Source organism: Mirounga angustirostris, unplaced genomic scaffold (genome assembly GCF_029215605.1).
Source record: "Mirounga angustirostris isolate CCGP_5_RB_7025 unplaced genomic scaffold, mMirAng1.0.hap1 SCAF_12, whole genome shotgun sequence".
Lineage (NCBI taxonomy): Eukaryota > Metazoa > Chordata > Mammalia > Carnivora > Phocidae > Mirounga > Mirounga angustirostris.
Genome location: NW_026991720.1, coordinates 108,835,462 through 108,859,881, shown reverse-complemented (window position 1 = coordinate 108,859,881; position 24,420 = coordinate 108,835,462). Strand labels below are relative to the sequence as shown.

The 24,420-nt window shown below is 41.2% G+C and overlaps 1 pseudogene; it reads left to right on the top strand.

Annotated features, from left to right (window-relative positions):
* Nucleotides 1–2,152: 2,152 nt before the first annotated feature.
* On the top strand, nucleotides 2,153–3,229 carry LOC135362199 (glyceraldehyde-3-phosphate dehydrogenase-like; annotated as a pseudogene).
* The last annotated feature ends 21,191 nt before the right edge of the window (nucleotides 3,230–24,420 follow it).

Genomic DNA, 24,420 nt, shown 5'->3' with positions numbered 1-24,420 from the left:
AACTGATGAATGGATGACTACAATGTGGTAAAGCCATACAATGGAGCAGGATTCCACTATAAAAAGGAATGAAGAACTAATACATGCTACGACATTGATAAACCTTGGAAACATGCTAAGTGAAAGAAACCCAGACACAAAAGGCCACATATTGTGTAAATCCATATGAAATGTCCAGAATAGGCAAATCAATAGGGACAGGGGCTGGCCAGAGACATGAAAGGAAGTGCCTGCTAATGGGCATTGGTTTCTTTGTGGGGTGGTAAAAAAAAAATCTCCTGGAATTATAGATAGGTGATGGCTATACAGCTCTGTGGATATACTAACAGCCACTGAATTCACACTGTAAAAGGGTAAATTTTACTGTTTGTGAATTATACCTCGATTTTTAAAAGTCATGAATAAACACACAAAAAATACAGTTATTGACACTTATGGAGATATTAAATGAAGCCTATTTTAAATATTTTATCTATCATGAAAACTTACCCACCTATACATCTGTTAAGAAACTTTTTATGATGTAAACATTTCTATTAAAAAAATGTCACAACTGGCAGCCAATAACTTTTACCATGTTTCAATGTATCTGCCAAAAGTTTAGATTTAAAAAGACTTAAAAAGACGTGTTGCAAATTAAAACAAAACCAAGTATAGGATTACACCAGTTATCTGCATTATCTCTAGGGGTGGTTCATGAATCATTGGTACATTTTGAATACCGTAAAAGATCCTGATTACAGACTTACTTACACAAAGTAAATAACATAAATTTTTGACTCAATCAAATTTCTACCAAGAAGTCAATGACTGTTAATTTTTATTCTGTACCACAATAAATGTCCAAAACCTAATGTGTAAGCTTTTGTTATGTCTCAAGTCTGTTAATCCCCTTCTGGAAAAAAGAATTCTACAGGAACTCAGAACAACTGTAGGTAATAACTTGAAATCTGATTAATTCAAATTAATATTACTGGAGGACTATATGAATTATTACTACATGAAAATAATAATGTGTGAATTATTAATATACTAAAATAACCTTACTATAGCTACTACAGAGAGTAATTCATTTTAATTCTAGCAAAGTATTTTCTGAATTGCCAAGCTAAGAACCTGCCTAGGTCTACCTCATTAAGTCAACAACCATTCTCTAAGCAGTTATGTCCACAATATTGCAAGGAATACAAAGATATTAGCCCCCAGACTCAAGGAGTCTACAGTATAATACAAGATGAAAGTGAGCAGGTAATATAAACTGGGGACAGACTACAAATGTTGAGAATCTTATAGTTTAACCTATAGGTAGTAAGGAAAGCATTAAATGATCTGAATCATCTACTCCTATGTTAGACAAGGAGAGAAGAGGTACAGGAAGACCAAACGGGAGACTCACACAATAGTCTGGATGATGAGGATGAAGAATCTAAATTAAAGTAAGGGCAAGGGAAGGACAGATGAGGAAAGGCTCTCAAGTCTTATTTACGAGGTAGAATCAACAGGACTTGGGAGCTGCATAGAGAGAAGGCAATATCACCTAGAAATTAAGGCTTCCATATGCTTTGAAAACACTCCTGGGTGAGAGGTTTGGCTTCAACTCATTTCAGCTGTGTATGCTGGGCAATGACTTCATCTCTACGGGTTTCCATTTCCTCTGTAAAATGGAGGTAATAATAGTGCCGACATATCATAGGGTTGTCATGAGGCTGAATTAGAAAAGAATGCATGTAAAGCACTTAGCACTGAGCCTGCTACATAGGATGACAAGGTTAACAGTAATCCCACTGACCAGGATAGGAAATACAGGAAGAACTGTAAATAGGGATAAGCGTGGAGATTAGCTAAGCATACTACATTTCTGCTTCCGGCCCAATCTGTAAGTCTAGAGAATGGTGAATACTACAACAGGATTTGTGAAAGTAAATTAAAATATAACTAAAGATTTCTAGCTATGAAAGGCCTTGAACACCTTGCTATCGGATTTGGACTGAATAAAAAATCTACTGTCTCCTAAATACAAAGTTTAGAGCTCATATAATATATGATGCCATTTATTTTCCAGGTGAGAAAACGAAGACCCACAAAATGAAGAAACATCCCAAAAGTCACACCAGTCATTGATATACATAGTATGAGCACATTAATAAATTAAATGCTGGCTCTCTCCTCCTCCACATTCGACACAGAGTTGCATCTTCTGGTGCAGTGCCAGCCGAGTCCCCAAGACACGACAGTGGAGTTTGGAGCAAATGGATTTGGCCATTTTGAGTGCCTGGTCACCAGGGCTGCTTTTAACTCTGGCAAAGTGGATACTGTCACCATCAATGAGCCCTTCATTGACCTCAACTACATGGTCTACATGTTCCAGGATGATTCCACCCATGGCAAATTCAACGGCACAGTCAAGGCTGAGAAAGGGAAATTTGGTTTTTCTTCGATGGAAAACCCATCTCCATCTTCCAGGAGTGATGTCCGGCCAACAACAAATGGGGTGATGCTGGTACTGAGTATATTGCAGAGTCCACTGGGGTCTTCACCACCATGGAGAAGGCTGGGGCTCACTTGAAGGGTGGGGCCAAGAGGGTCATCATCTCTGCCCCTCCTACTGATGCCACCATGTTTGTGATGGGCATGAACCATGAGAAGTATGGCAACTCCCTCAAGATTGTCAGTAATGCCTCCTGCACCACCAACTGCTTGACCCCTCTGGCCAAGGTCATCCTTGACAACTTTGCATCATGGAGGGACTCAAGACTTATGACTCCATGCCATCACTGCCACCCAGAAGACAGTGGACAGTCCCTCTGGGAAGCTGTGGCATGATGATCAAGAGGCTGCCCAGAACATCATCCCTGCTTCTACTGGTGCCACCAAGGCTGTAGGAAAGGTCATCCCTGAGCTGAAGAGAAAGCTCACTGGTATGGCCTTCTGTGTCCCCACCTGCAATGTGTCAGGCATGGATCTGCCTAGAGAAAGCTGCCAAATACAATGACATTAAGAAGGTGGTGAAAGAGGCGCTGGAGGGCCCCGTCAAGGGCGTCCTGGACTACACTGAGGACCAGGTTGTCTCTTGCAATTTTAACAGTGACACCCACTGTCCACTTTCAGTGCCAGGGCCGGCATTGCCCTCAATGACCACTTTTTCAAGCTCATTCCCTGGTATGAAAATGAATTTGGCTACAGCAACCAAGTAGTGGACATTATGGTCCACATGGCCTCCAAGGAGTAAGAGCCCCCCCTGGAACACCAGCCCCAGCAAGAGCAAGAGGAAGAGAGAGGCTGTCAGATGCTGGGGAGTTCTTGCCCCAACTCACCCCCTAACTGAGAATCCCCTGACCTCCACAGTTTCCAGTTTCTATCCCAGATTCCTAAAGAAGGGGAGGGGCTTGGGGAGTCCTACCTTGTCATGTACCATCAAAAAAGTATACTGGGGGCGCCTGGGTGGCTCAGTTGGTTAAGCGACTGCCTTCGGCTCAGGTCGTGATCCTGGAGTCCCGGGATCGAGTCCCACATCGGGCTCCCTGCTCGGCGGGGAGTCTGCTTCTCCCTCTGACCCTCCCCCTTCTCATGTGCTCTCTCATTCTCTCTCTCTCTCAAATAAATAAATAAAATCTTTAAAAATAAAAAAATAAATAAAGTATACTGTACCCAGCCAAAAAATAAAAAAATAAATGCTATTCATACTCTTCATTTGCTTAACAAAACTGAGTCCTTATATAAAACTTCCTTCTATCCCCATCCTTGTGATACGGAAAATTTGAAATTACTGGGATAAAAATTAAAAGGATTTAATGTAATGTAGTGGTGATAGTTATAAACAGGTTTTCAACAAATATTATTAAAACTCTTCTTTAGGGGCAACAGTCGGTTAAGTGTCTGACTCTTGGTTCAGGTCAGGTCATGATCTCAGGGTTGTGAGATCGAGCCCCATGTCAGGCTCAGGAGTCTGCTTGAGATTCTCTCTCCCTCTCCCTTTGCCCCTCCCACTCCTGTGCACACACACTCTGTCTCTCTAAAATAAATAAATAAATCTTTAACAAATAAAACTCTTCTTTAAAAAATAAGTAACTACAGAGTTTTAGGAAAACTCAAATTATTTTAATGATGATATAATTTTTATTTATCTTTTTTGAAATTAAAAGAGTACAACTGAAATGACAAATTTTAAATATGAAAATTTCTCTTTAACGATAATTTAAAAATTGTTTTTAATCAAGTAAATATATTGTTACTGAAATTTAACATTTATTTTGTTCATTTTGAGAAATAAATTATAGAGACAGTAACAATTATAAGAAGCTTTTTTTTATATATGTTTTTCTAAGATTTATTTATTTGAGAGAGAGAGGGAGAGCGTGCAAGAGTGAGCACGAGCAGGGGGAGGGGCAGAGGGAGAAGGAGACTCCCCAGTGAGCAAGGGAGCCTGACACAGGGCTCGATCCCAGGACACTGGGATCATGACCTGAGCTGAAGGCACACACTTAACTGACTGAGCCACCCAGGCACCCCGGAAGCTTTCTTTCTATAGTTCTCTGTAAGACCCCAGTTCACAAAGACACTGTATGAATTAATGGAGTATCTCAAAGACCCTGTAGTAAATCTCTAAATGCCAATAATGACCACTACTTTCCCCCTCTTTCCTTTTTCTTTTTACAATTCACTCCTTTGACTGCATGCAGCCTTCTCTGCCCATTTCCAATCTCAGCTTCATATGGTACTACCAGAATGATGTTTAACCAAAACAAAGTTTCTCTCTCAGTACTCAACAAGGCAAACGTTACCACATTCTGTGCATAAAACATTTCAACTCCAATCAAAAGCAAAGCTATATAGGCAAAAACAAGAACAACCAATGAGCAAAAGTTTTTGTAGATATCATAACCAGAACAATATTATAAATTATGTGGGCTGCCAAGGCCCTCAGAATCCTAGCTTTTAGTTTAAAAATAAGTTATATACTGGGGCTCCTGGGTGGCTCAGTCAGTTAAGCATCTAATCTCGGTTTTGGTTCAGGTCATGATCTCAGGGTCATGAGATCAAGCCCTGCATTGAGCTCTGCGCTCAGTGAAAAGTCTGCTTAAGACTCTCTCTCCCTCTCCCCACACCCACTCTCTCTCTCTCTAAAATAAACAAATAAGTCTTTTAAAAAAATAAGTTCTATATAAAGAAACTTTAATGCTTTAATGAAAGAATCTCCTTCCGGACCCATAGTATTAGAAGAACTATCTTCATTTAGTTCTTGAATCAAAGAAAAATATGTTTTCAAGTTATTGCACACCATTAATATAAGAATATGAATACCAAAGCTTATTAATTTTTGTGCAGCCTAATTCCACCACACCCACACATTAATAAATGTTTGATTATACTTTTTGTTTTCCCTTCAGACAAATTACATCAGCCTTGATTTCTATAAAGTTTTAAGGTATTTCATTTTACTTCTAAGAAAAATCCCATGTTGTGGTTTGCAACATCTCTAATTACTGAGGAAGAAATTTGCTGAGCCAAAAGAAACTAATTACAAAGAGCTGATGTAGTATATAGAAATAATCTATGAGTATAAATTTTCAATTTTTGGTCCTGTAAGAGAAAATGGAACAAGATTATTTTAAGTACTAAAGAGTGAACTTTTAGCTTAAGTAGGCCATCCTACAGACTACCATCTATTCAGTCAAAGGAGGAGGACTTTTAGGATGAGAAAACCCTGCCCTTTCTTACCCGAAGACCATGACAGGAAGGGTCAATGGCGCTTTCCTTTGTATTTAAATGGTTATAAATCTAAATTGGGCCGAGAAGCATTTTGATAGAAAATATTAAAATAACTGATAGATTGGACCTGAAAAAATTCAAACAAGAACTGAACAAGAACAAAACAAACAAAAAAACTGTTTCATAACAGACATACAGAAGTGCCAATATAAAATTATTTAGATTTATATGCACCCAAGTGAAATTTACTTTACTGATATAACATTTTTCACTAATTCAAAGTGCCAAGACACATGATGCTAATTTGAGAATGCAGACTCTACGGGTTAACCAATTTTTTTTTTTTTTTGGAAGTGACCTTGGTATGACTTACCCACAACAAAATCAACTTTTCAGTAACACAGATGGTAGACTAGACACTGCCAATGTTTTAAGCTTAGAAAATGCTTTTAATTTTTTTTTTTTTATTTCCCCATGCTGTGCTTAATGCTTTACATATGTCTCTGACTGCCAAAGAATTGTTAACTAATTGGCATGAGATCCATTTTGTTAGTACACAGCTGGGTACTTTAGTCATACAACATCTACTTCTCAACATATCTTCTGCCTTTTGTTCATTCTACCTCAAAACAGTTTCTAAAAGTTTTCACAGTAAAGCATATATGCCTCTCAATATTTGGAAGCTGAACTTGATCACCATCATTATGTTTATTATTATTTTACAAAATTATCAGTGGCTTCTGAATAACTAAAAACCATTCAGTGAATCTAAGTTGTAGAAAATCTGGCATTAACATCAATTTGTAAAACATGGTTGAGCCAAAGCATGAAACTCAATCCGAGTCATGCAATAATCGGACACTATTCTTTACATATATATCTCTAAGCTGAGTGATGCTCTAATGGAAGAATAACTGAACTCCAAAATACGAATACTAAAAAGAAAAAACTGTATGAAGTATACACAGGAAAGAATCTAGCACATTCTGCATCCAAGACTCAGATTTTCTGTGCCCTTTGCTTTTTCTTATACAGGGACTAATTAACCAGTCTACGAGTTATCCATTTCCTTAGCTTCTCCTGCTCTTTCACTTTGGACAAGTGTTACTACAGCCTTCTACCAACATGCAGAAAGGTGAAGCTCAAACACAGGCCATTCAACTCATGTTACACACTGTTCCAAGTGTTTGCTTTCAAACTGGTTGGAAATCACAGACTATTTCTGAATAGGAATAACAGATAATGGCAGTTAGATCTCATGTCAGTCTCCATACTGTAAATGAGCTATAGAACTAATGATAGTATATAACCCAAACGTCCTTCATACCACTGCTTCTATAGCAAATTCCACTCTAGGACCCAAATGAGGATTTGAGGAACATAACCCCTCATCACTGGCAAAGCGGCAAGAGCTCCACGGTTCAGTTTCCCTTTTCTCCCCAATCAGCCCAAAACCAAGAGAGTGAGCAGGTGGAAGGAGGTCTGAAAAATTCCAACACCAGGAAGCTGGGCGGCAGGAGGCAGAACTAAAGAAGATCCTGCTGTTTTGAGTCTGATGAGGGTGGCAGGGCAAGTCCCAATGAGATACCAGAGGAGCAGGAGTGGCTTTAAGAGTACCATTGACTTGGTCCTTCACAGAAAACAGCAGGAGCCATCAAAACGTCAGAGGGACTCCAATGACATTATAAGGTTTTGCTGCTGTCTGTCTAGAGGTAATTGTCTACCTGACTTTTGTTGTTTGGTGTGTTGGCGGGTGTAAGGGGGGGGGGTGAGGTGGGGGAGGGCAGTCCGGAGCTGCGGCAGTTTTTTGTAAGCATCCTTAAGCCAGTGAGATAAGAAAATGAAAAGCCATTTTGCAAGATGTAGCACCTAAATAATTCGACAATAAGGACAAAAGGGATCTACTCTTGGCCCTCACCAGTAGGTACAGAACAACGCACCATGCTTGCTTGCTCCTGCTTCAGCCCGGGGGAGTGATGGACACACCTTGTGACTGTTTTCAGGGCCAGGTCAGATCACACAGCAGAGGCAGGACCGCTGCTGCGGAAGGTGCGTCTCTAATCTTAGGGAGGGAGCAGCGTGCCCCTCCCTCGGGAAGGTAAAAGCTGAAGACCGATTATGGGTCTGATCGCCCCCCCCGCCCCTCGACACCATCCCGTCTCTCTGGCAGCTGGAGCAAGGGCTGAAGACCGATTATGGGTCTGGTCGCCCCCCCCGGCCCTCGACACCATCCCGTCTCTCTCCCAGCTGGAGCAAGGGCTGAAAACCGATTATGGGGCTGATCGCCCCCCACCCCTCGACACCATCCCGTCTCTCTCCCAGCTGGAGCAAGGGCTGAAGACCGATTATGGGTCTGATCGCCCCCCCCCCCCCGCCCCTCGACACCATCCCGTCTCTCTCCCAGCTGGAGCAAGGGCTGAAGACCGATTATGGGTCTGACGCCACCCCCCCCCCCCCGGCCCTCGACACCATCCCGTCTCTCTCCCAGCTGGAGCAAGGGCTGAAGACCGATTATGGGTCTGATCGCCCCCCCCCCCCGACACCATCCCGTCTCTCTCCCAGCTGGAGCAAGGGCTGAAGACCGATTATGGGCCTGATCGCCCCCCCGGCCCTCGACACCATCCCGTCTCTCTCCCAGCTGGAGCAAGGGCTGAAGACCGATTATGGGTCTGATCGCCCCCCCCCCCCCCGCCCCTCGACACCATCCCGTCTCTCTCGCAGCTGGGGCAAGGGCTGAAGACCGATTATGGGTCTGATCGCCCCCCCGCCCCTCGACACCATCCCGTCTCTCTCCCAGCTGGAGCAAGGGCTGAAGACCGATTATGGGTCTGACGCCACCCCCCCCCCCCGGCCCTCGACACCATCCCGTCTCTCTCCCAGCTGGAGCAAGGGCTGAAGACCGATTATGGGTCTGATCCCCCCCCCCCGGCCCTCGACACCATCCCGTGTCTCTGCCAGCTGGAGCAAGGGCTGAAGACTGATTATGGGTCTGATCGCCCCCCCCCCACGCCCCTCGACACCATCCCGTCTCTCTTCCAGCTGGAGCAAGGGCTGAAGACCGATTATGGGTCTGATCGCCCCCCCCCCCCCGCCCCTGGACACCATCCCGTCTCTCTCCCAGCTGGAGCAAGGGCTGAAGACCGATTATGGGTCTGATCGCCCCCCCTCGCCCCTCGACACCATCCCGTCTCTCTCCCAGCTGGAGCAAGGGCTGAGGACCGATTATGGGTCTCATCGCCCCCTCCCCCCCCCCGGCCCTCGACACCATCCCGTCTCTCTCCCAGCTGGAGCAAGGGCTGAGGACCGATTATGGGTCTCATCGCTCCCCCCCCCCGGCCCTCGACACCATCCCGTCTCTCTCCCAGCTGGAGCAAGGGCTGAAGACCGATTATGGGTCTGGTCACCCCCCCACGCCCCTCGACACCATCCCGTCTCTCTTCCAGCTGGAGCAAGGGCTGAAGACCGATTATGGGTCTGATCGCCACCCCTCGCCCCTCGACACCATCCCGTCTCTCTCCAGCTGGAGCAAGGGCTGAGGACCGATTATGGGTCTCATCGCCCCCTCCCCCCCCCGGCCCTCGACACCATCCCGTCTCTCTCCCAGCTGGAGCAAGGGCTGAGGACCGATTATGGGTCTCATCGCCCCCCCCCCCCCGGCCCTCGACACCATCCCGTCTCTCTCCCAGCTGGAGCAAGGGCTGAGGACCGATTATGGGTCTCATCGCCCCCTCCCCCCCCCGGCCCTCGACACCATCCCGTCTCTCTCCCAGCTGGAGCAAGGGCTGAGGACCGATTATGGGTCTGGTCACCCCCCCCCCCGCCCCTCGACACCATCCCGTCTCTCTCCCAGCTGGAGCAAGGGCTGAAGACCGATTATGGGTCTGATTCCACCCCCCCCCCGGCCCTCGACACCATCCCGTCTCTCTCCCAGCTGGAGCAAGGGCTGAAGACCGATTATGGGTCTGATCCCCCCCCCCCGGCCCTCGACACCATCCCGTCTCTCTCCCAGCTGGAGCAAGGGCTGAAGACTGATTATGGGTCTGATCGCCCCCCCCCACGCCCCTCGACACCATCCCGTCTCTCTCCCAGCTGGAGCAAGGGCTGAAGACCGATTATGGGTCTGGTCGCCCCCCTCCCCCCCGCCCCTCGACACCATCCCGTCTCTCTCGCAGCTGGAGCAAGGGCTGAAGACCGATTATGGGTCTGGTCGCCCCCCCCCCCCGGCACTCGACACCATCCCGTCTCTCTCCCAGCTGGAGCAAGGGCTGAAGACCGATTATGGGTCTGATCCCCCCCCCCCCGGCCCTCGACACCATCCCGTCTCTCTCCCAGCTGGAGCAAGGGCTGAAGACTGATTATGGGTCTGATCGCCCCCCCCCCACGCCCCTCGACACCATCCCGTCTCTCTCCCAGCTGGAGCAAGGGCTGAAGACCGATTATGGGTCTGATCACCCCCCCCCCCCCGCCCCTGGACACCATCCCGTCTCTCTCCCAGCTGGAGCAAGGGCTGAAGACCGATTATGGGTCTGGTCGCCCCCCCGCCCCTGGACACCATCCCGTCTCTCTCCCAGCTGGAGCAAGGGCTGAAGACCGATTATGGGTCTGGTCGCCCCCCCCGCCCCTCGACACCATCCCGTCTCTCTCGCAGCTGGAGCAAGGGCTGAAGACCAATTATGGGTCTGGTCGCCCCCCGGCCCTCGACACCATCCCGTCTCTCTCGCAGCTGGAGCAAGGGCTGAAGACCGATTATGGGTCTCGTCGCCCCCCCCCCGGCCCTCGACACCATCCCCTCTCTCTCCCAGCTGGAGCAAGGGCTGAAGACCGATATGGGTCTGATCGCCCCCCCCCCCCCCCGCCCCTCGACACCATCCCGTCTCTCTCGCAGCTGGAGCAAGGGCTGAAGACCGATTATGGGTCTGGTCGCCCCCCCGGCCCTCGACACCATCCCGTCTCTCTCCCAGCTGGAGCAAGGGCGGGACTGTGGTTAGGAGAACAGTGAGCCATCCTGTAGTCCACCCTCCTGCCTCCTCCAGCTTTTGATACGACAGATGCCCTGCGACCAGGAGAAGAAGGAACTTCGGTCCCTGAAGACTATGTCCAGACTTTTTACTGTGTGAAGCTGTTTAAAATCTCTTCGCTTGAACCTTCGTTGGTCTTTCTTTTGCTTACAGCTGTAGACAGTGCTATCCGACACAAAACCCTCTTCCCTCGGGATTTTATCTAATTCTCCCAGCAATCCCCTGAAATAGGTAATGTTATTAGCCACGTTTTTAAAAAGGGGCCACAGAGATTTCTAGAGATCGTGGAACTCGCCGAGAGTTGGTTAAATGGCAAGTCAGAACTCAAACCCAGATCCACCTGCTGTCCAGGCACATGTTCTTTCCGCGGCCTTGTTCGACTGCCCATCGTCACTCACTCACACCATCCGCGAGGTAAAAGGAAAGCCCCAGAGACTGCAATCAAACCACGCCTGATCCACATCCTGGCTCGACCACTGCCTGGACATCACTGGGCAAATCAACCTCAGGTTCCTGAACTGTAACATGGAGACAATAACATGGCCTCACAAATTGCTGTGGTAACAGAATACATTCAACTGTTCCCAAAAGAACGAAGCAGTTCCTGGGCACATGAGACTTTCAAACTCCAGTTTCCTCTTCCCTCTCCATTCCATCATTTAAGTGCTCTGTGCAAAGCATGGAGAGAGAAGAGAGTCCATCTTACAAAGCTCTCAGCCAAGTGAGTTGCAAACAGTCCTGTAGAGTCACCTTAGAGGCTTACAAATGATGCTGGGGAAGCCCAGAAGAGAAAGAGGTGTCATGGAGTAACTGGAGGAAAGGACCTCTGAACGTGGTTAAAGGAGCTTGCCGGGTGATGGGAAAGGACAGGGCAAGAGCACAGGAATGCTCTGGGGCGCCTGGGTGGCTCAGTCGTTGGGCGTCAGCCTTCGGCTCAGGTCATGATCCCAGGGTCCTGGGATCGAGCCCCGCGTCGGGCTCCCTGTGCAGTGGGGAGCCTGCTTCTCCCTCAGCCCCCCGCACCCCCTGCTTGGGCTCCCTCTCTCTCTTCTCTCTCCGTCAAATAAATAAATAAACAATCTTTAAAAAATTGTTTAAAAAAAGGATTACTGCCAGTGAGAGTCAAGGGGGTATACTGAAGGAAGACTTAACAACAAAAAACGTGGTGTACAGCTAGAACAAATGAGACAAGCCTCTGAGTTTCTGAACTATTAAAACTATCCTGCTCCAAATACAAGTAGAAAAAAAATTAATTCTATGTGTTTTTGGACTGAAAGAGAAACTGAATATATGTAGCTTAATGTGTCATTAATATATACAAAGGCAGTACACAGATATTTCCGCCAGTGGCAGACATAGTTTAATAAATAAGTGAATGAAAATCAAGTAATCCCTAAGTTCTACCTTCTTTCCCTTTCTACTATCTGCGGAGGGGGGATCTAAAAAATACAAATTAATTACAAGATAATGAGATGGGCAAGAAAAAGAACGAAGGGAAGAAAGCAAGAGTCTAGAAAAATCAGGCTATTTAATTACTTATGGAGGAAGGAAGTAGTAATCCACTTAAAAGAAAACTAATGATGTAATGTATGGTGATTAACACAATAAAAAAATTTTTAAAAAGTGAACATGTGCTTGCTCTAATTCCAACTCTACTATTCTTATTAAACATTAATAGAGAAGGACAAGTTGAATTCCAAGCTTGTAAAGTTTAAAAAAGGAATTTTAAAATTTAAACAATACTAATATTAAGCAATAGTTACATAAAGTTATGTAAAAAAATAGTTATGTAAAAAGTAGGCCAAGAATGAGGGTAAGGAGAAAAAAAAATCAAAGGAATTAGATTTCTATGATTGTTACTTTTAATTACCTTATTTTATTTTATTTTTTTATTCGAATTCTTTATTAATATCATGTTCAAATCACTCTATAGATGCACATATGCATCTTCATAAAACATGAAATGTCTTGGGGGAAAAAGGAAGACCTATGCACTTTCTGCATATTATATAGACACACACACAGGACACTTCACTGTGGGAGTAGAGACGAAGTAAAACATAGTATCTAATTTGGGGCGCCTGGGTGGCTCAGATGGTTAAGCGTCTGCCTTCGGCTCAGGTCATGATCCCAGGGTCCTGGGATCGAGTCCCGCATCGGGCTCTCTGCTCCTTGGGAGCCTGCTTCTCCCTCTGCCTCTCTCCCTGTCTCTCATGAATAAATAAATAAAAATCTTTATTAAAAAAAAAACATAGTATCTAATTCATCTACTCAAAGTAAATACCAGACTAATAAGCAATAGTGCCTTTCCAAGGAGCAGTTTGGAGTTTAGAAATCCTCAGTACAAAATGAAAATCGGCCTTCAAAGGGACTGCTTCTTAAATAAAACTTTTCAGAAACTAAATTCAGAATTTTAGGAGTGACCCTGCTTTAATATAACAATATAATTTATACAGCTACAATTCCATCCCCAAAGTGTTTCAACAATTCCATCCCCAAAGTGTTTAAAAAAAAAAAAAAAAGGATGTTTATTTATTAAAAGATTACCGGGAGGGGATAAAGCACCATTTCACATTCCCTTGAAGTAGTAACATTACCCAGATCAAAAGTTAACCCCCCCCCCAAATAGGCTAGCTTTTAATTTTGAATACTTTAAACCTCCTTGCTGACCTATGGATTAATTCATTAATCACATGTCAATAAAAACAGAATAAAAATCACTTAGGCTTTAAATATATGAGCTGCTATATAGCCTCTTTACCTTTCTTATAAACCAACTGGCCATGAGAGAAATGGTCTGCTTTTATCTCATTCATGTTTTCTTGTCTTAATATGGTCCTCTACACATAATAAAATATAATATGGGAGGTAATTATACAATTTCACTTATATAAAAGTATATGTCTTACATAACACACTGAATTATAAAAAGGTTAATGAGAAAAATTGTTTTTCAATTTTTTTCTGATCAAACTATAATTTCTCTAAATCTGCAATCAAAATAGTTTATATTATTCTATAAGAAATCTAATTATTCATCATTTTGAACTGCCCAGATATTAAATAATTCATCTGACTTCAGCTGTCATAAAATGCACATTTATATGCATGCTTTTCAACAATCGTTATTTCCAAACATTTAATTCAATCCCTATACTCACTGCAACAAATAAGACACTTAAAGATTGATAACCATATGCTATTAGCATTTCCAAAAATTCGTCATTTATGAATGATCTATAGCCTTATGCTTTCAATTCAATTTATATTGTGAATATTTATATTGTAGCCTTCTGTAATATTTCAAACCTTAGAGATTTAAATATAAAATAAAGACCTCCCTCCGCTCACTGACTATGTTTAATTCCTCTCTGTAACACAGCACCTTGCACAGTGACTGATGTATTATAAGCATTCAAAAAAAACGCTTATTCAATGGATGAATGACTGAACCAAGAACGAAAGAATAAATAACTAAATGATATGACTATCTAATAACATGTTACAGAGAATCATATCCTTAATTCTTTTCAGGTAATAAATCACTTCCCTAAATTGTCCTTAATTTCTGCAGGCATCAATTTATAAAATGCAAATGCACATTTTCAAAATGCTTCAAGCAGGTTGGCAACTGCGAAAATAGAGACACTTCCAAATTTATACATTAATATTGTATTAATGTATTTGAATGTATTAATACATTCATTCAGAATGAAAAGAAGTTATTATAATTATTATACTGAAGGTCAAGAATTTATTTAGCTATTTAAAAGCCAGGCAAGAATAATCATTTTGGGTGAAACTCGATGAAACAGAAAACCAAAGAGGCTATTACCAGGAACAAATGCTAATTAAGTGCCCATTATGTACAGGGCACTATAATAAACACTAAAATCGAATTTTCCTTGAGGAGAAAGAATATGGAACCTCAAACCTGTGTTCTAAAATGCATAAGACACACTGTGTCCTTGGAGACAGACTACCAAGAATTTAAAAAATGAATGACCAAGGAGAGAGTGAACTACTAATCAAAATAGTATATGAATTTCAATATAATAATTTAGTATGCTTGGTTTTCCAAAATACACATATTGCATAACACTAAAGATGCAGCTGTAAAAATCAAAAGTGACATAGTAAATGCCTTAAAGATAAAACTTCACAAGACTAAAACACAGAAGACTTATGGGTGAAAAATGGTGTGGAGCCATAATGACAAAACAAAACCTAATATACTAATCTTGCTAGAACAAACAAACAAAAACCAGTATTATTAAGAATACTATTGGGCGCCTGGGTGGCTCAGATGGTTAAGCGTCTGCCTTCGGCTCAGGTCATGATCCCAGGGTCCTGGGATCGAGTCCCACATCGGGCTCCCGGCTCAGCGGGGAGCCTGCTTCTCCCTCTGACCCTCTCCCCTCTCATGCTGTTTCTCTCTCGCTCGCTCTCTAAAAAATAAATAAAATCTTAAAAAAAAAAAAAAGAATACTACTCATGTAGTTCTTCTTATGAATGCAAGAACTTTCCTTGTCTGTTTTGTTTACTTCTACCACTCAGCACAGTGCCTGACAAATATTTGTTGTTGTCCAGAAATGGAAATATGTCAATGTGGCAGGACCCTTGTCTTCAAACACCTTACTAAGGAGATACTGAACTACTAATCACAATTCAGCATTAACCAGTGCTAAAACAGAGTATGTCAGAGAACACAGAGAAACAGAGTACAGGGCATACTGTCCAGGAAATGCCTCCAAGAAGTGAGCAAACTTGAAGGAAAATGGAATTAACTAAGAATATGAGAGAAGAAATTCATACTATCTTTTCATTCGGTAAACATTCATAAAGCATGACTCAAGTACAGGAAAATGAAAAATCAGAGAACTAGTTAGGGACATACAACTAGGACAGATTGGCTATTTGGGAGGTATAATGAAACATGAGAATTTATTGTCATCAATAGAATGTATACTCTATAAAGGCAAAGAGCTTTTTGTCTGTTTTTCTACTGTTCGTGGGAGGCAGTAGAAATGGCCTTAACCTGTCTCCTCCTTTTTTTCGCACCTCTTGAAATGTGATTTCATAGCTCCTCCCATTAAAAAAAATAAAGCCTTTTATTCAGTCTTGAATTTCAGCCAACTTGTGACTTGCTTTTGCCAACAGAATAGAGCAGAAACAACACTGTACTGGCTCCGAATGTAAGCTGCAAAAATCTTACACGCTTCTACTCTCTCCCAGAACCCTGCTGCTGCCAGAAAAAGCCTAGTCTAGCCTACTGGATGATGAGAGACACATACCCAGGCAATTCCTTTTACCTTAGACCAGAGACCATCAAACTTTCTGTAAAGGGACAGATAGTAAAAACTCTAGGCTTTAAGGGCCATATATATATGATCTCTGCCACATAGTCTTCTTTTGTCTTTTATTTTACAACTCTTCAAAAATATAAACAACATTCTTAGCTTAGGGGCCATAAATGGATTTCCAACCCCAGCCTCAGATGATGGCCAACCAACCAACTCCCAGAAGTCGAACTATCTAGCAGACTGTAACTGACAGCCCAGCCAAGACCAAGAGAACCTCACTTTCATGAGCCCAGTGCAAATCATCAACCCAAAAATCATGAACTAAGTAACTGGTTGTTTTTTTGCCACTACGTTTTGAGTGGTGAGTTAATCATTAAAAGCTTACAGGTACACTGCTCTAGCTTTCATTCCTAGAACAGTACCTGTCACTTAGTAGACACTCACTAAATACCCAGTGAATAAAATAATGAATCGGAAGAATACAGGAGTCCCAACATGACATTTTATGCCAAGATTTGCAAACTCAAAGGTCCACAGGAGCCAGACAAGTAAATTAAGTTAAGTAATCAGTATAGAGAATAAATTTGAAAACAGTGGCAGAGAATCTATACCTGGAGGCCAGGAAAACACCTGGGAGGTAGTCTAGGCAAGAACAAAGGCAGTGGGAGTGGGAAGAAAAAACAAGGAACAAAGAATCTGAGGTAGAAGCAAAAGATTTTAGGCAGAGATTGTCCAACTGGATAAGAATTCAAGATCTAACTATATGTTGTCTGTAAGTCACATACTTTAGATTCAAAGAAATATTCTTTTGCATAAATGGTGCTGGGGCAGTTGGATACCCACTTGCAAAAAGATGAATTTTAATCTCTTCCTCACACTATACACAAAAATTACCTCAAACAGACCACAGATCTAAATGTAAGAACAAAATTATAAAACTTTTGGAGGAGAATAGAGGAGTAAATCCTTGAGATCCTGAATTAGGCAATGCTTTCTTTTCTTTTTTTTTTTTTTAATTTATTTATTTGAGAGAGAAAGAGAGCGCGAGAGCAGGAACACAAGCAGGGGGAGTGGGAAAGGGAGAAGCAGGCTTCCTGCCAAGCAGGGAGCCCGATGCGGGGCTCGATCCCAAAACCCTGGGATCATGACCTGAGCCAAAGGCAGATGCTTAACGACTGAGCCACCCAGGTGCCCTAGGCAATGCTTTCTTAAATACAACACCAAAGCACAAGATAAAAGACCAAACTGATCAACTGACCTTAATCAAAATTACAATCTTTTGTGTTTCAAAAGACACCATTCAACAGAGTAAAAAAGGCAAACTAGGCAAATCCCTAGATAGAAAAAAGGTTGCCAGGGGCTGAAGGGAGTGAGGAAGGGGGAGTGGCTGTTAATGGATATTGGCTTTCTTCTGAAGGTAATGAAAATATTCTGAAATTACCTACTGGTGATGATTATATAACCTTGTGAATATACTAAAAACTACTGAATTGTGCACTTTAAAGGAGTCAATATTATGGTATGTGAATTTTATCTCAAGTTTTTAAAAAATTTTAGTTAAAAAATAACCCATAGACAAGGAGAAAATATTTTTAAGTCTAATAAAGAGACTTGTGTCCAGAATATATAGAGAACTTGTATGGCTCAATAATAAAAAGACAACTAATTCAATTTTTAAATGGGCAAAGGCAGGGTGCCTGGGTGGCTCAGTTGGTTGAGCATCTCTAACTCTTGATTTCGGCTCAGGTCATGATCTCGGGGTCCTGAGATCAAGCCCCCCACCCCCCACCTCAGGCTCCATGCTCAGTGGGAAGTCTGCTTGAGATTCTCTCTCCTCTACTCCCCTCCCCCACTCCACCTCGCTTACGCAGGTTCTCTCTCTCCTCCTCTAAAAATAAATAATAAATAATGGGCAAAGGAAGACCTACACATAGCTAATAAGCACATGAAAAGATGCGCAACATTGTTAATCATTAGGGAAATACATTTCTTCAAAAAGTTAAACACAGATTTACTGTACGACCCAGCAATTCCACTCTTAGGTATCTACCGAGAGAAATGAAAACCTATATTCATACAAAGACCCATATACAAATGTTCACAGAAGTATTACTCATAATAGCCAAAACCTAGAAACATCCCAAATGCCCATCAACTATTGACTGAATTGGAAAAATCTGACATATGCATACAATGAAGTGCTACTCGACAATAAAAAGGAACAAAGTAACAGATACAAAATACACCATGAATGAACCTTTAAAAACGATATGCTCAGTGAAGGAAGTCAGACAGAAAAAACCATATTGTATGATTCTATTCACATGAATATTCAAAAAAAAAGAGGCAAATATAGAGATAAAAAGTAGATTAATGGTTGCCTAGGATTGGGAATGAAAATGAGCAACTCTAAGTGGTTATGAGGCTTCTTTTCAAGGTGATGGAAAGGTTATAAAATTAGATGTGGTGATGGTTGTACCATTCTATAAATATACTAAAGTTTACTGGATTGTACCCTTAAAACAGAGAAATTTTATGATATGTAAATCATACCTCCATAAAGCTGTTTAAAAAAAAAAAAGAATCAGCAGAATTTGGTAACTGATTAGTGGTCATGAAAAACTGGGAGAAATCTTTTTAAAAAAGAAAAAGAAAGAAAGAAACCTAGATGTTTGGCTTTAACAACTGATACAGATAGGAGTACCCTTTATTGAAAAGGCAGAGTGGAAAGGAGAGGGAACAGGTTTATTGTGGGGGGGGCGGATGATGAATCTGGTTTTGGGCATACTAAATATTATGGACTGATATAAAGACATCCAGCTGAAGATGACCAAAAAGCAGTATGAAAAACAGATTTAAGATTCATTCACTTGGGGCGCCTGGGTGGCTCAGTCGTTAAGCGTCTGCCTTCAGCTCAGGTCATGATCCCAGTGTCCTGGGATCGAGCCCCGCATCGGGCTCCCTGCTCTGCGGGAAGCCTGCTTCTCCCTCTCCCTCCCCCCCCGCTTGTGTTCCCTCTCTCGCTGTGTCTCTCTCTGTCAAATAAATAAATAAAAATCTTAAAAAAAAAAAAAAAAGATTCATTCACTCAACAAATGTGTATTGAATGACCACAATGTACAAGGAACCACATTTGGCCCTGGAAATACAGTAGTTGACCAGCAAGATCCAGTCCTTGCTTTCATGGAGCTCATAGTCAGTGGGGATAAAAATTAAAAAGGAGACTTCTTTGATACATTACTATGCAACTGAGAAGAATCAAAGAAGAAGTGATAGTTTAGACATGATGTGACTTAAATCATCAAAGGATGAAGAGTACAGAAAGGACAAAGAGGGCCAAGGATGTGAACAGAGATTTAATGACTAGTGACTGTACATACAGGAAGTTGAGCCATGAAGATGACAGACAACCAACCAGAGAGAGAAGAGGGAATACCTATGACTGAAGGAACAGAGAGTTCGAGAAAGAGGAAGTAGTTAAAAGTACAAAGTATCAGCAAGATGAAGAAGGCAAAAAAAGCATTTAAATCATCTGATTTAGCTCTTCATTCATGCAACAAGTATTTTTTTGAGGAGCTATTATATGCCAGGGACTTTGGCTTTTATTCTGGGTGAAAGGCAGGAGCCATTACAGAGTTCTGAGGAGAGGAAAGACATGATTGATTGAACATTTTTAAAGGTCACGCAGAGAAGATTAAGAACACAAGGGCAGAGCTGGGAGACCAGTTAGGTGGCTCTGCACTAAACCAAGTAAGAGATGATGGTGACAGCAGTGGAGAAAGGGAGTAAAGGTCAGATTCTGAATAAATTGTAAAGTTAGAGCCAATAGGACTTCCTGATGTATTTCGCGTGAGGTTTGAGAGTAACAAGTCAGTGAGACAAGCCTGTAGGGCTTTGGCCTAGACAACAGGAATCGCATTAAATGAAAACAGGATTGCTGCAGATGGAGACATTTGGAGAAGGCAGAGGTCAGGAGTTTGTTTACAGACACATTCCATTTGCAATGCCTCTTAGAGATAGGAGTGAAGACGTATGATGATGATCACCTGGATAGATGAATGTAGAGTTCAGGAGAGAGGTGTGGACATTAAGAAGCTAGGGAGAGAGGAACCCTCAAAGCAGAGTGAGAAGAAGCACTAAGTATAAAGGAAGAAAACCAGGAGAAGCAATATCATATCCCCCAAACCAAGAAAAGAAAACATGATCATGGAAGAAAGAGTGTTCTACTATATATACCTGAGGTTCTCAACCGGAGGGGGGGCGGGGAGTGACTGTCCCCTCAAGGGACATTTGGCAATACCTGGAAGCGTTTTTGATAGTCTGACTGGAGAAGGTAGAGTATGCTACCAGCATCTAGTAGGGAGAGGCCAGGCATAATGCTGAATATTCTATAATGCACAGGACAATTCTCCTCCTACCCCCTGCTGAAATTCACACCTCTTTGGAGATGGTGACTCAACTTTTATGTGATTAAATTTCTAAGTAATTATAATTATTTTTTGGCATAAGAAGTGAAAGCTCTTCTGTTAAAGTGGGATAGTTATCCTCAATCATGTACATAAAGATATAAACACAAAAGACCACAAAGGAATATATTATAAATCACAGTTCCCTAAATAGTTTATTATCACCTACATGTTTGTATTTTCCAAATTTTCTTATAAGTATGTGTTACTTTGAGAATTAGGGAAATTTTATACTTTTTTTTTTTTGAAGTATAATGGTCACTAAATATGAATGCATGGGAATTAAAGCTGTATGGCCTCTTATGTAACAGGATTCTGAATTCTGCTGAAAGAGAATACATTAGGAGGAAATCACTTCTGCAAAGTAAATCCTGAAGTTTTATGTTATTTTCTAATAGTTGTGGATTTAGAGAGCATAAATCAAATGTTAATCCTTTCAAATGTTATGACCTGTACCAGCAAATTCAGTGTTCTATTAAATGATTTAGGAGGACAGCTCTAAATGAAGATAAACAAAAAATACCGTAGAAATAAAAAACCAGCCAGAGAAGCAGATCTGATCACAGGTGCTTCTCTAATAAAATTTACAGATCCAGGAGTACCTGGAGGTAGACCCACAATCCTCAAAATGCCAATGTCAGCCCCATGTCCTATCCTCTGCAGGCTCTTCGTTGAAGGAGAAATACAAATGGCCATTAATAACAGGAAGCGATGCTTATCCTCACTAAAAATCAAGGACTGCAAATTAAAACCATAAATATACCATTTTATGGCCACTAGGATCAGAAGAAATTCCAATCGTGGAGGAAAATGTGGATCAACAAAACTCTTATACATTATTAGTGTGGTAGGAATTTGTTATATTTATGATTGCAATTCTTTCCTGTTCTAAGTATTACAAGTATCTTTTGCCAATCTCTGACTTGCCTTTTCAGTTATTTTATGGTACCTCCTGACAAACAGAAGTTCCTAATTTTATGGTAGCCAAATTTATTGATTTTTTGTTCCTTTATGATAAACAAAATCCTTCTTTAAAAAAAAAATCCTTCCCTATCCTGAGGTCACAAAAACATGCCTCTATATTGAAAAATTCAGGATTTTGTCCTGCTCATTTAAGTAAAAGCAGTATAGCATAGAGGTTAAGGTCACAGAAAAATATGGCTCTGCCACCGCGACCCTGGGCAAATTACCTGGTTTCTCTGTGCTTGCCTCAGTTTCTTCACATTAAAAAAAATGGTGGTAATAATAGCACCTACAATTAAAGATAAATGTAATGATCAAAGGACTAAATGTGTGTTAAGTGCTAGAACAAGATCAAGTATATAATAAGCACAACAGAACTGTTAGCAGTTTTTATTAAGGCTTTAATCTGACTGAATTTGATTTTGTATAGGGCGTGAAGGAGAGATTCCATTCTGTTTTTTCCCCATATAAACAGCTAATTATTCCAGCAATATATGGTGAATAGTCTATCCTCTTCCCACTCATGGGCAGCACCACTCTGACATTCTAAGTTTCCATAAAGATCTACTTCTGTGCCTCCCTTCTGCTGCTTTGATCTATTTATCTCTGTGCTTCTACCATACTGCCAAACTACAAGTCCTTGACAGTGATTACTACACTGGACAGTATAGACCTAGCCCCCACCCCTAACTAGTTCTTCAAGTTTCCAGGATAACTTGTCCTTTGCAAATTTTGAAATAAGATTTCACACTGCATTTTTTTTTAAAGATTTTATTTATTTGAGAGAGAGAGAGAACACGAGCAGGCTGAAGGGCAGAAGGAGAAGCAGACTCCCTGCTGAGCAAGGAGCCCGATGCAGGGCCTGATCCTGGGATTCTGGGATCATGACCTGAGCTGAAGGCAGACACTTAACTGACTGAGCCACCCAAGCACCCCTACATTGCTTTTTTGAAAGCTACTGGAACTTTGAATGAAACGGCATAAACTTACAAATTTGTCAGAAACTGACTGAACTCTTTTATCCAGTCTCCCTATCCATAGACATGATCTTTCTCTCCATTTACTTGTGACTTTTTGTTTTCTTTCAATAAAATCTTACTATAGTCCCTATAAAGGTCTTATACATTTCTGTTTAACTTATATCTACATATCTGTTTGTGGAATAAATGTCCTCTTATTAAAATATATTTTTAAAAAAAGATTTCTGATTTAAATGCCATTCATTTTTAATCATTACTTTATATCCAGCAATTAAACTAGTAATTCCTCTGCAGACTCCTTGGAGTTTTCTATGTAGACAATGCTATCTTCTATAAATAATGACTATTTTGTTTCCCCCTTTCTAATTCTTAAATTCTTTTTTTCTTTAAGATTTATTTATTTATCTGAGACAGAGAGCACATGAGTGCGGGGAGGGGCAGAGGGAGAGAATCTTCAAGCACACTCCTGGTTGAGTGGGGAGCCCATTGCAGGGCTTGATCTCATGACCCATCAAATCATGACCTGCACTGAAACCAAGAGTCAGACACTCAACCGACTGAGCCACCCAGGTGCCCCTCTAATTCTTAAATGAAAGAATTCTTTCAATTTTTTGTCTTGTCTCATTAAGTTGACTAGAATTTCCAGCTAAAAATATATTTTCAATAACTCATAACTAATTTATATATTTATAACTTAAAATTTATAATTTCCAATATAATGTAGAAATAGTGATGGTGACCATCTTTGTTGTCTTTAATTTAAAGAAAAAGAATGTTTCTACTACTTTATTATTGAGTATCTTGCTGTAGGTTTTTAGTTGATTTCAAAGGTTAAGAAAGTTCTTCTATTCCAAGTTTGCTAGGAATTTTTACCATGAATGGAGACTGGTGGATTTTATCAATTTTTTTTTATCTATTGAGATGTACAATACCTTTGCATTCCTAGCTGGTCATGAAAATATGACCATGCTGGGTTTTATCTTTCTTATATACCATTGCTTAAGTAGCTAATATTTTGTTTGGGGATTCTGAACCCACATTAATAAGTGAAATGAACTAGTAATTTTCCTCTCTCATGTTCTCCTTATTTGGTTTTAATATTCAAGAAATAGTAATCTCACAGACTAGATTTTCATTTTATTTTAACTTTCTCAGTTTGTATACTACTGGAATTATCATTCCTTTAAAGTTTGAAACACTGACTGAGCCTATTTTCTTTTAGGAAGATCTCAGATTGTTGACTTAATTACTTCACTCAAACTTTTGTTTTTAAATTTCTTCTTCAACCAATTTTGATAAGCTACATTCTTTTAGAAACTTGTCTATTTCATTTAAATTTTCAAATTTTGCAGCATAAGAATGTTCACAGAATTCTCTTTAATACCTATAGTGTAATATCCCATTTTTCATTCCTAATATTGTTTTATTAAGTGCCTTCTTTTTAAAAGAATTTTTGAATTTGCTAGATTTTATCTTATTAACTTCTGCTCTTTATTATTTCCTTCTTTCTACTTTGTTTAAATTTATTCTATTTTCTTTCTTTTTCTTAACTTCTTACATCACATGATTAGTACATTAGTTTTCAGCCTTTCTTCGTATATTCCTTTAAGGCTGTAAATTGTCCTGTAAACACTGTTTAAACTGCATTCTGCAAGCTTGGATTTATAGTAATTTCATTATTCAGTACTAAGTATTTTTTAAAATTCCCATTATGATTTCTTCTTTGATCAAGAAGTTAGAAAGATTTTTTTTCCCCCCAGAAGTGTATATGATGGTGTGGAAAGGAGGATACTGATTTCTAACTTTGTTCTACTTCAGTCAGAAAATGTAGTCTGTATGATAGGGAAATTTGTTGAGACTTTCATGGCCTTAAGCAGGAGGTGGCAAACTAAGACCTATAGGCCAAATCCAGCCAGTCACCTGTATTTATAGATAAAAGTTTATTGGAATATAGCCACACCGATGTGTTTACACATTCTCT